Source organism: Dryobates pubescens, chromosome 9, assembly GCF_014839835.1.
Source record: "Dryobates pubescens isolate bDryPub1 chromosome 9, bDryPub1.pri, whole genome shotgun sequence".
Taxonomy (NCBI): Eukaryota; Metazoa; Chordata; class Aves; order Piciformes; family Picidae; genus Dryobates; species Dryobates pubescens.
In genome coordinates this window covers 29,437,687-29,455,604 of record NC_071620.1, presented here as the reverse complement: position 1 = coordinate 29,455,604, position 17,918 = coordinate 29,437,687, and positions in this window count along the sequence as shown.

The following is a 17,918-nucleotide window of genomic DNA, read 5'->3' as shown; positions in this document are numbered from 1 at the left end:
AAATATCCTTCCTGGATGGGACTAAATTTGGGAAAGTATTTTCAGGGTCTCTGTTTATGGGATAAAAATGTATATGTATGTTCTAAGAACGTTTCAGAGTCTTCCTTTTCACCCCTTCCTGGTAAGAGCAGCAGTTCTTTTTTGACTTAGCCCAGGGAGTATGTGTAAGTACAGAATCAAAACCCCAAATCAGAGCATTTTCTACTCCACACATCTTCTGTAGAATCTATACTTGAATTTAAATTTCCTACCCCAGTAGGGTAGTCCTGATGTGTAATTTTTCCCCTCTTTGCCCTCTCTCCATGCTTCACAAGCCATAACAGCACACAAAGAAGATGCTTTTAAATCTTCAAGCCCACAGGGTTCCAAGAGCATAGGTAGCTCTGAGTCTCTTTGGTGTGATATTAGCATCCTCCTGAGGAAGGAAGTAGAGCAGAAGAGAAAGAGCTTTGTAAAGAGAGCTGGCTGGATTCCACCTCCCGTGGCACGGGGGAAGAGCACGCAATGTCCCCGCCATCCAGCTGCTTAGGATTGTTTATCTTACTCTCCTTATGTGTTGTTTAGTCAGTGGTGATGCATAAGATACAACAGGTTTTGACTTCCAGGTAGACAAAGTCTGTGGAACAACCAGAAGGAATCCCAAGCATTTGTTGCTGGCAGAGTGCTAAATAAACAGTAGCAACACCTACCTGCGCGGGTGGCAATTAATCACATCAATCAGCCAGAACAGCTAGCAAAGCCTTTTTCATTCCTTGTCTTTCCTTTTGTTCCCTGTCTCCTCCCACCTGCCTGGCCTGGTGGTTGCTCCTGCTGGTAGCAGAGCTGGTGCGCAGCTAAACAGTAGGTGAAATGCCAATACCTGGCCAGGTTACACAGCCCTTGTGCCACCTCTTTGCTGATGGCCTGATCATTTAATGTTCTCAGTACAGTTTAGCTGATGGCCTGACCATTTAATGCCCTCAATACAGTTTAGCAGAGGACTGTAAGCCTATCTTTGGGCATGGATTTCTTCTCTTCCTAGATTTCATAGAGGAATGAGCCAAAACTAGAGTCTGCGTGTTTGTAGACGTGTGTGTGCCTGTCCAGCAGAACAACCCTCCTGGGAACTGTTGAACTTATTTTGTTTTAGCTAAATTTGGTGGAGAATCTTCAAAGATAATCAGTTCCTACAGCTGGCTTAAAGTAAGTTTGTCTCAGGGAAAGACACCATCACAAGCTCTTGTTTTATAAGGCACCTGTAAAACATGGAAGAGAGAATTTATGAGAGGTAGGACCGTGGGGAAAACACTCTTCAAAGCCTAGATAAGCACCAGTGATGAGGCACAAGCCTGTAGTTTTGTTGTCCAGGCTTCCATTATTTAATTTTTATTTCTCTTTTGGGTTTTTAAGGGAGGAAAAAAAAAGAGAGAGTGAGAGATATGATTACAATTTTTATCAAAGCAAAAAAGGTTGGAAAGATACCATTCTTGCCCTTAAACCTGGAGGAATAATTTTCTAGAGCCAGGAAGTTAAGCGATGGTGGCAGCTGATGCAGAACAAAAAAGGTGACCTAGTGGAGGAACTGGCTAATTCTTTAAAGACCTGACTCCTGTCAGACACCAGTTTGCTCAGAAGCTGAGAACACTGAGTACCAAGCATCCTTATTTCTTGGTGGGTTGTTATTTTAAAGTACCTGAAGCTTTGATGTGAAGGAGATAATTAAATACTAAAAAAAAAAGCATACCTTGAGACTAGGACAGTGCCCAGTTTTCCTTCCCACCTATGCTGTTTTGGGTTCCTTTTCTTCTGACCTCGTGGTGGGATCTTTAGGTAGATTTTTGTCCCAGTATCCATGCTGGCATTTTTCCTAGAGCTGAATTCAGCCATTGCTAGACTCAGGATTTTGACTCTGTACAGTCTGGTGAGACTGAGCTCCTGGCTTTCCTCCAGCGCTGATACTACCTTCCTGTTGTGCATCTAATAGAAGACCAATGAAGCAGGGCTTATATTTAGTAAAAAGAAAGCAAAAGGTGTAAAAATGTCCTTCAGAAGCTGTGCTTGCTTCACCAAAGAATGGCAGTTACAAGCTAGACTGAGATCCTCTAGCCTTAAATCCTGTCTCCAAATGAGGTTGCCTAAGGAAGGTGTGTAGATAGGGTGAGGAAGCAGCGCTGCTCTTACAGCCTCCTGTACTTCGTGGTTGTGAGACTTCCTGAACCAGACATGAGGTCTTTGTACAATTATTCAATGCTAAAAAAACCCTAAATCCCAGATGTAAAGCAATATCTTTTATTTGCATATTATAATGTTAGTTAATCATCCCTGCAATTGTCCCCAGGAAAGAGCTCAGAGCTGATTTATCTCCCTGGTAGTGGTAACTGATCACCACATAACAGGCTAAGAAATACCAGAACAAGAAGAAAATATGCAGAAAATGTGAAAATGGGAAACTGTTGCCACTATCTGTAGATGGGCAGGGAGCAGTTTATTTCCATGTAGACCAAAACCTGTGAGCAGTCTTAACTTGTCTGCAATATTCCTGCATCTTTTGCATAAGCTTGGGCCAGTTTTGCAGACAACTTGACTCGCAGGTGCTCAGGGAATGTAAACTGAAGGTAGTATGTGGTCTTTGCATGACACTGAAAGAAGTGCAGAGCTTTACTTGGTTGCTCAAGCTCATGAGAACCAGCTGTTTAGGCTGGAGGTTCACATCCAGCCTGCAGCCAAAGAAAAGTTCCATGCTAACCTTTTCTGCCATGCAGTTGGAGTAAGAAGCTCATCTTGAGGGGCTGCAGAAGTTGTCTCTCAGTAGCTTGCAGGTTATTTTTGAAACCCAATCCATTTAATTTCTTTAATGGAAGAGGCGGCAACTGACATTGTGGAATGTTGTGGGCTTGCAATATAGTTCATGCTGGCTTTTAGTATATTAAATAGCTCATTTCAACTGTCTCTTAAAATGGAATGCTTTTGCATCTTTCGTTTGATGTTCATTACATAAGAAACAAGCATAAACCATGACCTTAGTCTTTGGCCCTTACAGAAAGCATATTGAATGAATATCTGTCTTCATTGCAGTCCTTGGCAGTAACAGGTTTAATTGAGTGAATTTGGAGTTGAAGTTTATTCCTGTGTGAGTCATAACAAAGGCTGCATGTTCCTCAAAGCCTTAAAACTTCACGAGAGAGAATATATCCCAGATTAAAATAGCTGATCCACAGCACAGGAACTCTGACTACTGTATAGATTCTAGATCCAGTTAATGCCACAGGGAGAAATAACATAGTCAGATAAAGAATGGTGAGGTTATAGAGACTGCAACTAGGAAATTCCAGGATTTAATCTCTTCAGTGCCTTGTTAAAATGTCTGTTGTTTTTTCAGTGACTTTCAGAATTTCAGTAGTTTGCTGCTTCAGATCAAGCCTGCAGATAAACATCCACTGAAATGGAAATGGCTTAAGCACTCAGCATAATATGTTGGGCTCAATTTGGTTTTCAGAGTTCAAGTTAAAAACAAACAAACACCACACCACACCCCCCACCCCAAATAAAAACAAACCAACAAAACCCACAAAACCAGAGAGAAAATCAACAAACTTCTGGTTTAGGAATAACTTCAGTCACATAAGGGTTCAGGCACTGCTTTAAGGAAATATTTCATCCACATTAGGTAAAACTTTTGCAGTCTAGGAATTTGTTCTTAGCAACATTGTTATAAACAGCTATGTGACAATGCTCTAGCAGATTTTATTCAGTAACTCTGCAATCCTTGGAAATGGAAGGCTACTGGAAGCTGATGGAGATGAGTTTGGCCAGATTGTGTTATCAGCTCCCTTGCTACTCGATGCATTTCTTTCAAATATGTTTGTACCATCTTCTCCCTTTGCTCTTCACCTCTATCTGGTTATTAGGGTTGTTTGCTAAGAATTTAGGGTCTTATGTCTGCATCAGAGCATGTTGAGCTGCTGTGCTGCTGAGCTGGTTTTTCTTACACAGGGTTTCTCCTCACCAGAATGACGTGAAGCTGCTTCCACTAAAAGGTTGATTCACTTCAGTGATTGACAAGAAGGTGAACAGGAGAATGGAAAGCCGCAAGCAGAAATCCCTTTACTAAATCAGGAATGTTCTGCTTTTGACAAAATTATCTTGCCCAGCTCTGTCAGGGGTCACCATTTTTTTCAGTTCAGAAGACAGTGTATGAAAAAAAGAAATTAGTTGTGTGTGTCATCAACAGCTACAGGCCAAAGCAGATAATGCTATTTTTCATTTAAAAGAAAAATAACATTTGCACTTGGAATCTGACTTCAGTGAAGTCACTTTACTCTGTTCAGCTGTTGAGTTGTAAGGTCAGAACCAAAGAACTGCTTAAGTTGTAAAATGTCCCGTGTCTACTTCACATCTTCTATCCATTAAATGCTGCCTGTGAATTCATTATTATTTTTTTTTTCTTTCTTGAATTCCAGCAACTCCATGAATTTTCATGCCAGAGATTTGTTCACTGACCTGGCAGCAGTATTTCTGTATATAAAAAATGGGCACCAAAAAACATTAAGGGGGTGCTGCCTGATCTGAAGAACCAGTGACAAGTGTGCTCCTCATACTCTTTCTAGGATCTCCATGCCAGCATGTAAGGGAGAAAAGTAGAGCATGTGTACAGTAACTCTAGAAGGAATCACACTGAAGTGATGAACCTCCACCAAGCACAAAGCCCAAGTCAGCTTATTTGCTGTCTATCAGCCTCTCTTTTTTCTACAGATGACCAGAGAATCCTGAAGCCCATGCAAAGACCAAAAGTATCGCACCTCTGCTGAGAAAAGAGAGCAGAGACTCAAAGACAAAAAGCTTCCAAGATATTGTTGATTCTGCATGGACATGAAGATAAGCATCATCCAGGCATTACCCTGGAGTTCCCCTCTTGGTCTGTATGTATTCTAAGAAGAGGGAAGGAGCAATATGTCCTAAAGTAATGGCACTCCCAGAATGCAGATCTCCTTGTGCTCCTTCTGCTGTTCACCATTTACACATACACTCTCTCTCACACACACACGTATATATATATATGTATATGTGTATATATATATATACACACACACACACACACACATACATACATATATCTTCTCTCTTCATACATAAAGACAGATGGGCACTATTTTCTTTGGAAAGCTTGCCCAAGGTATCCTTCTCAAGGTATTTCAGATCTTAATTTTGGAAATACTCTGTTGGACTTCAGGATGTTTTATTGCTCTCTCCCCTATTTGACAGTCACTCATGAATAAGGTTTCTCTGTTTTTCCAAGCTCAGCTTGGTCTTTGAGAAAGGTGGAAGATGTAGTGGTGGGAGTTAGTTTGTAATGTTTGCAGATGAGGAGTAACCAAGAAATTTCTGTTTGAGAAGAGTTGGTGAGTTTCGACTAAACAATTTCTTTGATAGAAAGAGCCACTGGTTCAGTTTTGCTATGGACATAACTTTGAGCCTCAGTTAAATTTTATTATCTGAGACTCCTTTGATGTAATTGCTGAGAAAACCCAGGGAAGACTCCTGATGAAGTAAGCCCAAGAATATACATCATTGCAATGAGAACATCAAGGTTTCCGTTTAGTCTGAAATGCCACCCAACGATGCTTTTCCAAAGCCTTTCTGGTTCTCTCTTGGAAGCCTTAAAAGCATTTGTTTTCCCTCAGGACTTCTAGAATTTCCCTGTTTAGACTGAAGGCTCTCTGAAGCGGAGGCTGTTTTGATAAGCTGTGTGTACAGCACCTTACACAATGGACCTCTGATCATAGTCCGCATCTCCCTGTTACGGCAGTGCAAATAAATATGTGAACAACTGTCCTTGAATCCTCAAACGGGAAGGGAAATAAAAATCAGATTCCCCAGAGAGCTAATACATAAATGGTGACCAGCCTCCTGTCATAATAAGGCTATATTTACTGAAAGCCACGTTAGTGGATGTTCAGCTTCTTTGGGGTGGCAGAAGTACTCTCCTATTTTGTCCTACATCCTTGGGCTGAATTTCTTGCTTGTTTGCTTTTTATCCTGTTTTGCCTGACACTAGGGGAGACTTTGTTTTACTAACATTTGTAGCTGTCGCTTTGATCTGCCACAGGAAAGCTCAAGATTGGCTTCTCTGCCCATAGGGAAACAGATGAGATCAGAATATGCCAGTTTCAAAAACCTCATTAGATTGGCTCTAGAAGAAATAGTTCTTGTTCTTCAGTTAATTGCAAATTACATCTTTATTTTCAACAAAAACACTGTGTTTTCTGCACATGGTTACTCGTTTGGGAAGGCCGGAGGGTGATTTCCACTTATTCCTGACACACATGAAGTTATTTTATTCCTTGTAAATAAAATAAAGATGATCGCTTCCAAAGCCTTTCATTTACTGCAGGTTTTTTGTGCTTGCTGGTTTCCTAATGCTCCTTTGTCTGAGCCTTTGTTAACAAATTTGTCACTCTTGACAAGTGCTTCCAAAAACGTGCGTAGCTATAGAGCAGGGGAGCGTGATATCAGACTGGGTGTGGGTAACAAAGGGTTCCCTTCTGTTCAGCCAGCGCTGTGTAATTGCACTGGTGATCGTGACTAAGCTGGTTTCAGACCAGCTTCCCTCTTGGCTAACCAGGGAGGAAGAGGGATTTATGCAAGGGAATCCTGGAGAATCAATGAAAGAATCATGGAATTGTTTTGGTTGGCAGAGACTTGTAGGATCGTTGACTCCAACCGTTAACCCAGCACTGCCAGGTCACCACTAAACCATTTCCCTCAGCAGCACATCTACATGCCTTTGAAACCCCTCCAGGGATGGGAAGTCCACCACTGCCTTAGGCAGCCTGTTCCAGGACTTGACAACCCTTCTGGGGAAGAAATTGCTCTTCATGTCTAACCTAAACCTCCCCTGGCACAACTTGAGGCATTTTCCTCTTGTCCTATAGCTTGTTCCTTGGAAGAAAAGGTCAATCACCACCTGGATTCGACCTCCTTTCAAAGAACTGTAAAGAGTGAGTTGGTGTCCCCTCAGCCTCCTTTTATCCAGGCTGAACAATCCTGTATCTCTCAGCTGCTCTTCAGAAGACCAGTAGTCTAGAGATAGAAAGGAACACCAGAGGAGTTGGTGAAGGCCATGCCACTTCTGCTGGTGTCTCCTGCTTGGGGAGAGAAGTGCTAAAAGTGATGCCTTACCCTTGGTGTTCAGCCTTTGGAGCAAGATGTCTCTGTCTCCTGCTCCAGGATTTTGCCGTCACCCAGAAAGGTCTTAAGTGGAGATGTCTCTATTAATTACTGATTCTTCTAGTGGGTAAAGAATGCCTGGATAGAAGTCTGAATGTGCTAAAATGCTCTTTGATGAGAGCTGCAAGCAGCTCTGGATGATAAAGAACATCTTAAGAACAAGGCAACTGTGCAGCCATCTGTGCTCAGTTAGACCTGGTTCTGCTTGTCTGCACTAGAAATGAAAAGTCTGCTGACATTCTTCCCCATCACACTGTGCCTATTCAAGGGAGCCTGGATAGGTGCAATTGTCTGGAGAAGGATGTTTCTTGTTGCCAGCTTTCTTCTTCCAGACATCCTTGCCTCTCCAGGTGAACTGTGTGGTTTGCAGGAGTAAAGTCTAGCGGCTAAAAGGACTCATCAGGTGCTGAAAAGAGTTTTACAGGGATGCTCATTTAAAGCCAAAAACAAGTTTTCTTTGACCTTTTCCATGCCCTGTTTGTGCTTGTTCACCACCAGTGTTCGTGATGGTGCAGTTTGGGGCTGGGGGGTATAGGAGTGGTCACAGAACAGTAATTAAGCTGGAATATTTGCGGCAAAGGCTTTTCATTAGCACCAGAGAAAGTGACTGATCATATGAGAGAACCTTAAGGCACCGTGAAAGCAAAACAAAACAGTTAAGTTGTGTCCAGTCAGAACAACTCCAGTTGTGAATTCAGCTTCTAACAGTCTTCACAGAGCATTCAGTCATTATTAAGCAAATGATGTAATAGATAATTTAACATGAATAAATATGAGAACTCTGGAGTAGGTGGCTGCCAATAATAATAACCCATCTTTCCTAATCTCTCTCCATCAAATATTATGTATTGTGGCATTTGTGAGCTACCAAGACAGTGTGATTATAAATGGGAGAAGAGCTTCTTTATCCCATCAAAGGAAATTTTCCATAATTCTTTGTGGTCTGTGGACTCTATAATGGTTGAAGCCTTCTAAGTTGGTATCACTCAGTCTTCTTTCTCCCAAAGAACATGCCAAGCATTGAGGTTTTTACTGTGTTAGGAAACTACAGAACATAGCCATGTAACTTATCCACAGTAAGAAATGCAGCATTTTTCTATGGAAGAAAGCTGCAGTTCCTGGTTAAGTTTGTCCTGAGCAAATATTGTGAAATTTTAAAATAGAATAGAATAGAATAGAATAGAATAGAATAGAATAGAATAGAATAGAATAGAATTAACCAGGTTGGAAAAGACCTTTGTGATCAAGTCCAACCTATCATCCAACACTATCTAAACAACTAAACCATGGCACCAAGAGCCCCATCCAGTCTCTTCCTAAACACCTCCAGTGATGGTGACTCCACCACCTCCCTGGGCAGCACATTCCAGTGGCCAATCTCTCTTTCTATGAAGAACTTCTTCCTAACATCCAGCCTAAACCTTCCCTGGTGCAGCTTTTGGTTCTGGCAACAATTCAAGAGCACCCCAAAACTCTGTTCTTATGTTTGTGCAGTGTTTTCTAGACTGATGCCCTGTCTCTCAAGTATTTGAGGGTGATTTTGAAGGTAGCTTTGCAAAACCTATATCAAAACTCTAAATGTTCTCTTTCCAAAACCCAGAGAACAAATAAACCAGCTGTTAAGGAGTACGCTTGGCAGGTACCAGCGAGTTTGAGGGTAATGTGACATTCACATGAACTTCCTGTAGATAATTCAGCCTTACAGCAAATCCTGTAATTCTCTCCTCTTATCCATCTCAAATATTGCAATTATTGCAAATATGACTTGGGTATTTCACGAGGCATTAATCATCTTTATCAGATATTTGGCTTCAGAAATTATTTTGCAATGTTGTTGACTTTGTTACTCAGAGATGAGTTATTGCAGAACAGCAACGTCGGCCATGGGAACAAGCTGAAAGGAGGTAAAAGGCTTTATCCTCTTTATCCTTTATATTAAGAAGCAATTCTAGCATGTGTATGTGGCCAGGTGAGCACTTTCAGAGCCATGCCCGGTAAGTCTCAGACAGTTCCATGGTCTGCTGCTCAGTTTGGGTTTCCAGTCAGCTCTGCTTTACTAGACCTACCATGGCTGCAAAGTGCAACTTCACTGGGAAAGGTGAACTTCCTTATAAAAAACCCAAACAGCTCATGAGTTGATCCCTTGCATCCTGGGCAAGCTGTGTGCACATGCAGCTTATGAAAGATCGTAGAATCATTCAGGCTTGAAAAGACTTCAGGTGTTGAATCCAAACCCTGGGCTTGGCTGAAGGCAGATGCAGGACAAATCCCAACAGAAGAGGTCTCTGTTCTGATTGCAACCTACAAGGCTGTTTGATGGAATTTAATGATACTGCCCATGTGCAACGCAGTTGGCAAGCAGTTTCCAGAAGCATTTGATGAGGAGTTCTAGAATCCTGATCCACAGGGCTGGATTTCTGTACCTAGCATTGGTTTGGGCTACCCTATAGCTTCTGTATTAGGAGAGTATCACAAAGCAGAATTTCCCAGAGGAACAACAACCTAACTCCCTGCTCTTGAACTGTATGGTCAAAGGAGAAGAGCTGGGCAGACTTCTCTCCAGCTATCCCAATTTAAACTTGCAGTTCAGCATGTTGCATCTGGTTAATATCATCACTGGCAGCATGTGGGTAGAGCGGCCTCTGATTATTTTTTTGCCATAATTGAATAGAAGGACATATTGCAGCTTGTTTAACATTGCTTTTTATGTCACATTCATAGCTGAGATGTTCACTCTCTAGGAAGGAGCTGTTGATCCTCTATGGCCGCATAGTCCCCCAGCAGTGTGTGGAAGCCATGAATGAGAGTGTGAAGTGAGATTCTTCTTCAGACTGCTCTCCCCATGTTGTGGATGAACTTCTGAAAATAAATTCTGCAGTAGTTCTCCCTCAGAAAGTGGTACCAAAACATGCTAAAAATGACAGAAGCCATTGTTCCAGTCCTCTGGAGATTGTTACTCTCCGGTGGGAGTGGTACAGGCTAGGAAGCAGAAGTGGTTTAAGGTTGACTTGTGGTTAAACTGTGGATACAAGGTAGTGTTGCTTGTAGTTTCTTGGTGGGTTTTTTTGTTTGTTTGTGGGGTTTGTTTGGGGGTGTGTTTGGTGTGGGTTTTGTTTCTTTGTTTTTTGTTTAAAGCAATTTCACCTAATCTTAAGATTAAAGTATAAGAGCAGGCATGGAGAAGTGAGAAACAGGTCACCTACCTGCCTAAGTCCTGAGTATTTTGTCACCTTATGGTTTCTACAGATTTGTTTGGCTTCTGATTCAGGTCTCTTCACAGAAAGGAATTCTCATGTTTTCAGTTCCCCTCCCTTCTTGGCTTTTTATTAAAATAAAGCAAAAGTCATATCAGCAGCTCAATGGAGGGAAGATTTTTTTTGCTGCTGCTGTAGCATCTCCATACCTTTCAGAAAATGAAGCCAGCCTTTGTGACCAGGTTTGGGAAATTTAGAGAGCAGAGATGGAAAGGCAAAGGCTGGACTTGCTTGAGGGATATGAGCTGCAAACCTCAGTCCTCAGTCGTCCCATGATCACGTGTTACTCTCCTGTCAGTGGGGCTTGCAAGGCTTGGCTGATCCTTGCAGACAGTGTCTCGTTAAAGGTCATGGACATGAAGGTATGAGCAAGAGGTTCCTTACTGAAAAAAGCGTTGTTTTATATTAAAGCATAAAACATCTGCAGTAGCAGGAAAGCTCTTTCTGAATGTTGGGATGAGGTCTGGAGCTGAAGGAGGTTCTCCTGTCTCTTACCTTTGTGACTGTCTTTTGTTATTTTAGAAGTGTGTCTTTCACATATGAACTGTTGAAAAATCACCATCATTTTGGCATATTGGCTGCATTAACCTGTGTTAGCAAGGACCATGAGACCAAGCCAGCTCTCTGGGACTACTTTCCCATAAGAAACCACATAGCTCTCATATCTGTATATGCTTGGTGTGCAGTGTCCAGGGATAATGAAACTGTTTCTACCTTGGAGAAGAGATAGACAAACACCAAGCCCCAAGGCAGAGTGGCCTGGCCAAGAGGGATCTGGCAGTGCTGTTTGACAACTGGATGAACATGAGCCAGCAGTGTGCCCAGGTAGCACAGAAGGCCAATGGTGTCTTGGCTTGTGTCAGGAATAGTGTGACCAGCGGGACTAGGGATGTAATCCTGCCCCTGTACTCAGCACTGGTGAGGCCGCACCTTGAAGTACTGAGTCCAGTTCTGGACCCTCACTTCAAGAAAGATATTGAGGTGCTGGAGCAGGTCCAGAGGAGAGCAGCGAGACTGGTGAAGGGACTGGAGGGAAAGTCTGATGAGGAGAGGCTACACCAGGAGAGGTTTAGGTTGGATGTTAGGAAGCACTTCCTCATGGAAAGGGTAATCAGACACTGGAATGGACTGCCTAGGGAGGTGGTGGAGTCCCTGGAGGTGTTAAAGGAAAGATTGGGCATGACACTAAGTGACATGGTCTAGTTGTTATGGTGGTGTTAGGTCATAGGATGGACTTGATGATCTCAGAGGTCTATTCCAGCCTCAATAATTCTGTGATTCCAGGAAACATCTCACAGAGCATGACTAGGAGAGGGATAACAGCAGAAGAAGGATGAGAAGGAGTGCCTACAAATAGGGATGCATTTCTAAAGGAGAACATGGTTTTGCAAGAAACCTTGATATCAGAGAAGAATACCATGAAAAAAAAAAAGAAGGGAAAAAAAAAAGCTTAAAGAAGCAGATGTAGAAACAGAGCATGTGAATTCTGCCTGCAAAATGGAAACAAGATTCTCTCTGCATTTGTATCTGTATTAAAATATCTAGAACTATGATGATCCAATGTGCTAGAGATGACAGTGGTAGGTTTGTATTGCTTATAAGAAGACTGAAGGGTGCATGTCATGATTAGACAAACAGACATTTTCATTCTTTGTCTTGCTGCTGCTCCTCCATTTCCAAATGGTGTTGCATTTCCAGATTGTCTTGCATCTCTTTGGTTTCTTCTCACCACATGCTTCTCTAGCCTATCTAATGTTTGCACAAGTTCTCCACAAAGTATTGCTGGAATCTCAGTCCCCTGAGAAACTTGTACAAGTGATGAGCACAAGACAGTTTTCAAAACCAGAACTTTTCAAGGCGGGTAATGTTTCCAGGGCCCACACATCCCAGTTTAAATTGGTAATCCCTGTGCCAGCAGCATACAGACTGGTTACACAGTGTTATGATAAGCTCTAGAAGCAACTGTCTCCCTCACCATTGGTTCTTGTAAATTAATCCTCCTTGAAAGAAACCTGCCAAAGTGGCAATGTTCATTTCTACATCTGGGCTCGCTGCTGCAGGTGTAGAGAGAAGGTTTAGCACGAGTGGTTTGGAAGCCAAATTTGGAAGCCTGATTCAATGGGAAAAGCTTTGTGAATAGGGCCAGCCCTGGAGTCAAAGACTTCTTTATATAGGGAAGCCAGGGGGAATTCTATGACTTTCTAGTCATAACTCCAGCATAAAACGAGGATTTCCTGCAGACAGTTTACAAATTTGCAGTTGTATAAGAGCATTTTAATCTAAACATTCAGGTATAAAATCTGAATTTGATCTTCCATTCTAGTCTGACTCACCAGGTTAGAGGAATCACAAGTCCCTCACCCTGGCACTTGTGCACTGGCATGGGTGTGTTGCAGTTACAGGAACATAGAATCATAGACTGGTTTGAGTTGGAATGGACCTTTAAAAGTTATCTAGTCTAATGCCTCTGCAATGACTGGGGACATCTTCAGCTAGATCAGGTTGCTCAGAAGCCCAGATAACCTGACCTGGAATGTTTCAGGAATGGAGCTGTTCCCTCAGCTGCTCCTCAGAAGACATGCTTGTGCTCTAGCCCTTTCACCAGCTTTGTTGCTCTTCTCCAGACATCTTGCATAGCATGAAGATGGAATACCATTATTGCATTTGACAGTGGGGATAATGTAGATGATCACCTATCAAAGGACACAGGAATATTTACTGCTTCTCCCTCCCTCCAGCCTTCTACTTCATTGCAAATAGCAACTGAAGACTGACTTACAGAATATTGTGGCTCTTTCAAAAAGAAAGATTCTATCAATTCAAGGAGAAAGTGATATGTGTTAGAGAGAAGAGTAGGAAGGAGCAAGACCCTGAAGAGGGATTCAAGGATGTAAGAGAGAAAGGACAAAATGGAAGAATAATGAAAAGGCCAAGGACACCCTCTCATACAGAGGAAGGATTAGACAGGCTCATCCACAGTTTCTTCCCTCTGTTACTCTGAATAGGTTTACCCTAACTAATTGCTATATATCTTTTTCTTGATATCAACAGTAGCCAAGAAACAGTAACCCTGGCAACATCTTCTAGCTCAATATTTTGGAGTGCATAAAAAAACCCCCTTGACATGTTGAAACACAGCAGAGGTGGCTGTACAGCAGAGCCCAAGGCTAACCTTTGTTAACTGAGAGGTGGATTAGGAGAGAGAAAAAAAAAAAGAGATGTGTAATTGGATGTGGTTTATTCAGACATTTCATTTTGTTTTTAGAAGCAGGTTTCAGGCAAAAAGATAATGACAGCAATTTATTCAACTTATCCAAAGAAACGTTTCAGGTTGTGTGAATAGACTGAAGTGATGTTGGCATGTATAATTGGGTGTATAGTTTCTTATGGAGACAAGCACAGGAGGTCAAGATTGCTTGTCCCTAGCTACTCTCCACCTAGATGCAGGCTGCTGAGGTGGGCGTTGCAAAAGCACACCGCTTGCAAAATTGATAATGCGGGTTGGAATTCCTTTGAGAATCAACTTCTTCCTTGCGGGGAGAGGGGACAGACAAGCTCCGGGGTGTCAGAACCTGAGTAACTTGTATGAAACATTTCAGGTGTCGTTTATTTCTCATTCAAAGAATGTTTCAGGGAAATTCTGATGCTGTCAAAATGCCCTGTTCAAATATTTTCAGGAAATAATGTGTGCGTTTAAATCGACCTTCACCACCAAAATAAAAACTGTAAGGAGGAAATGCAGAGGTTTTGACTGACTGGGGAATGGTGGGGAGGTGTCTGATCAGTTTTGCTTCTTTTCTTTCTTTTCTATTTTTTTTTCTCTTTTCCTTTCCAGTTCAGAAAAAAAGTGGAGTATTTTTTTCCCACCAATTCAGAAAATCATTGAAGTTTTTTTCCCCCCCCACACTGTGAAAACTTGTATTAACTTCCATGAATTTTTAGGAAGGAGAAAATGGTTTTCCTGGGCTCCAGCAGTCGAGGCAGGAAACCTGTTTGCCATACATACCAATGAAATGTATGTAAAGTATGCATGTCTTTCACAACGTAGCCCATTCTGGCATGTGGCCAGAGTGTAGATATCCATCAGAGACGAGTTTGGGAAGAAATAGATGAGGAAATTTTCTGCAGTCTCTTATTTTTTCTTAGTGTACATATCTTATTTAATTTCTTTATTCCTGCATTAACTGAAGATGTGCTTGTTGCATCTGTGGCTGTTCCCTTCACGGGCTGCACTGCACTAACCTGTACAGCTTTTCTAGGAGTTGGCAAACAGCTAGAGCTGTCTATGTTTAGATGAACATCTTCATTTGCATAGCCAAACTCACATGCCAGTAGTCCTTGCACAACCCCTTGCAGCTGTACACACAGGTAACACTCCAGCAGTCTCTGTTTGGTCGTGCCACAGATGCTTATGTAAAGAATCCTGAATGTTGAAGTTCACTGTTGGAGCTGGTCCAAAAAAAAGCTTGTTGATATCACAGAATCCCAGTATTGTGAGGGTTGGAAGGGACCTCTGGGGATCATCTAGTCTAGCCTTCCTGTTAAAGCGAGGTCACCCACATCAGGTTGCCCAGCATTGCAACGTCCAGAGATTTCTCCAGAGAATACTCTGCAGTCTGCTCTTCTTCAGGCTGAACAGCCCTGGGTCCCTCCGCCTTTCCTCCTCAGAGAGATGCTACAGTCTCCTCAGCATCTTTGTAGTCTCCACTGAACTCTCTCTTGAGCTGGGGAACCCAGAACTGGACACAAAACTCCAGATGTGAAATGAAGGAGCAGCAGATGGTGTGAAATTCACACATGAGAACCGGTAAATGGTTTTTGAGGAGCCAAATGGAAGCCCTGCAGAGTCTGCCTGGAGCAGGTTGCACTAGTGGGTTGCTGTGGCATGTCCCAGACCATTCCTTACAACATACAGTTGCAAATCTGAGGTGTTTCCCATTAACTGTGATCTCTGGAGCAGGCTTTCACCTATGTAAGCTGGAATTACAAATTACTGTGAGGACAATAGTTTTGAAGCAGATTGACCAGCAAGCTCATGTTCACATTCCAGCAGTGGTAGATGTGGTCACTTGTGCTGGCAGCTCAAAACCACAGAAAGTGAGGCAATGTGTTTCTCAACTGTTTTATCCAACCATACATTCCACTTCTACATCCAGAGACATCCACTTCAAACTGGCAACTTTTACAGCAGAAATCTTTGTTGCCACCTAGCAAGAGGACATTCTTCTTCTTGGGACTACTAAATGTTACTATCTACTTCTATCCCAGTTCTCAAGGCTCCATATAGCCTTTCAAATCCCTTTTAGGTTGGTGAACTCTGTTTGCCCTTTCCCCATTGCATGCTGCCACTTCCCGTTTTGCCTGGCTCCTTACCTGCCTTATCCTACTAATCCTTATCTTCTTTAGGTTAGGCCAATAAGCTTCTACATGCCATTAAATTGGAAGCTTTAGAGTATCTTAGACTTCACACCAATGTGCCACATTTCCAAAGTCAAACAAATCAGTTCTCCAAGGAAGATTAGGGCTCAGGCTTTTGTGGTAACATTTTAATCAACCCAAGCTGCACTCTATGCTGTTTTCTCTCTGTTTCCATATGTCAGCATACAATGGCAGCCAGACTGACAGGTCTAAAGGCCATCAAATCCCTCCTTTCGTTTTCCTTACTCAGAGAAAAAACATTTTCTGTTCTCCACTCATGGTATTGTTTTGTCCTCATCATGGACAAACAGAATTGTAGAGGTATGTAAAAGAGGGAGAATGTAGAATAGATCAAATCCTGCAGGAGTTGTCTAGATGAACTTCCACAGTATTCAAGAGGACACTGAACAAAGCCTTCACAGGATTAGAAATAGTCTGTCAATTGTGATGGTCCTCAGTGCAGCAAGAATTCTCCACCCCAAGGCAGCAAGGATTTGTCCATCCAAGTTTATTTTAAAAGCACACCAAAAAAGAGGAATTTAAAGTTGGAGAATGTTGTTGTTGGGTCTGCTCTCCATATCTGTAGGTTGCACACAATGTCAGCAAATGGGAAATAATCTGCCTTTATTAACTTAGTGAGCAAAAGCTATCAAAATGCAAAAGTAGCAGATAGAAGTTAAAGGAAAAATAGTTTAAGCAGAAGTTATTGTAATGCATCTTCAGCACTCACAGACTGATGTGAAATCTGCCTGTATGAGAATGTTAATGAGTAAGTGCAGTATGGTGACCCAGCCACAGGGCACTGGGGGTGCTGGGATGGCTTTCTGAACCCCTTGGTCACAGCCATGGCTCAATATATGCAATGTACACAATGCTAACTGGAAGCTTGAGGATTGCTCTGTAACTTCAGCTCATTGCTAGTGGTGATGCTGCAGATCAGATCAGTGTTTATCTGACTAAAGGATGTCTAACATGACAAAATGGGCTCTAATTTTCATGTACTGAAAATGCTGGCAAAAACTTGTCTGCTTGCTCTTCTTAATTTCGCTGGAGGCATTGGAAAAGAAATCCAGGGGGTGGAAAGAATGCCTTCAGTCACAGTAATGGTTTGTACATACCCTTCAGCAAACTCCTTTTTTCTTTCATTGGTGCTTCAGGCTGTGTCCTAGCAAGCAGCAATATGTATTTGACCTCGATGGTCCGAGTGAGGTCAGAGGTACACTTGAAAGCAGGAATACATTGCATGTGCTTTGGCTGGATTTGAAGCAAGTGTTTGAGTTTGTATTAATGTTTTTTAGGATACCAGTATCAACTTGGGACATTTTTAACTTCTCCCTCTTTGTGCACACTGTTTTCAAGGCACAAATTCCCAGACAAATGAGATATCCTTCCATGCCCAGACTGTTTGTTGTCTGTTCATTAAAACAATGTTCAGTATTCACACTACTAAACTCTCCTGGACAACCTTTGGGTTGCTTTGAACTCCAAGACACATCTTACCACATATGTACACATAGTTTGCTCTCCTCTTTTAATTCAAGTTTATTCTATTCTATTCTAAAGTTCTCCATTACAGTAGGTGCCTCTTTAAGCCTTTTGTAAACTCCCTGTGCTCTCATTGTTTTGTTCAATGAGTCTCTTTTAAAATGATGCTTCCAGGCTAGTGCCAATACAGATTATTCTGTGTAGGTGGATTGTGTTTGTAAACTATATCTGTAGGTCATAAATTGCATCCTCACTCTTTCAGGACTCAGTCCTGCAGTGTCTTCAGCAGCATTCAGGAGGACAGATGAGAGCACATTGTAGGAAGTTGTGTTGGTTTCTCCAGGGCTCTTCACATGGTGAAACCAAATACCTTCACAGGTCCCTCGCTGTCTGATCCAGGAGGATTGGCCCTGACCAGACAGCAGTTGCAGATCTTGAGGGCTGTATACAGGGCACCTTCAGAGCTCCTGAGCTGCTTTCTCCAAGGCTCAGTGCTGAGCTTCCACAGCCAGAATGCTCCCCTGGGAGGCTTTGAAGCCTTGTGGATGCAGGATG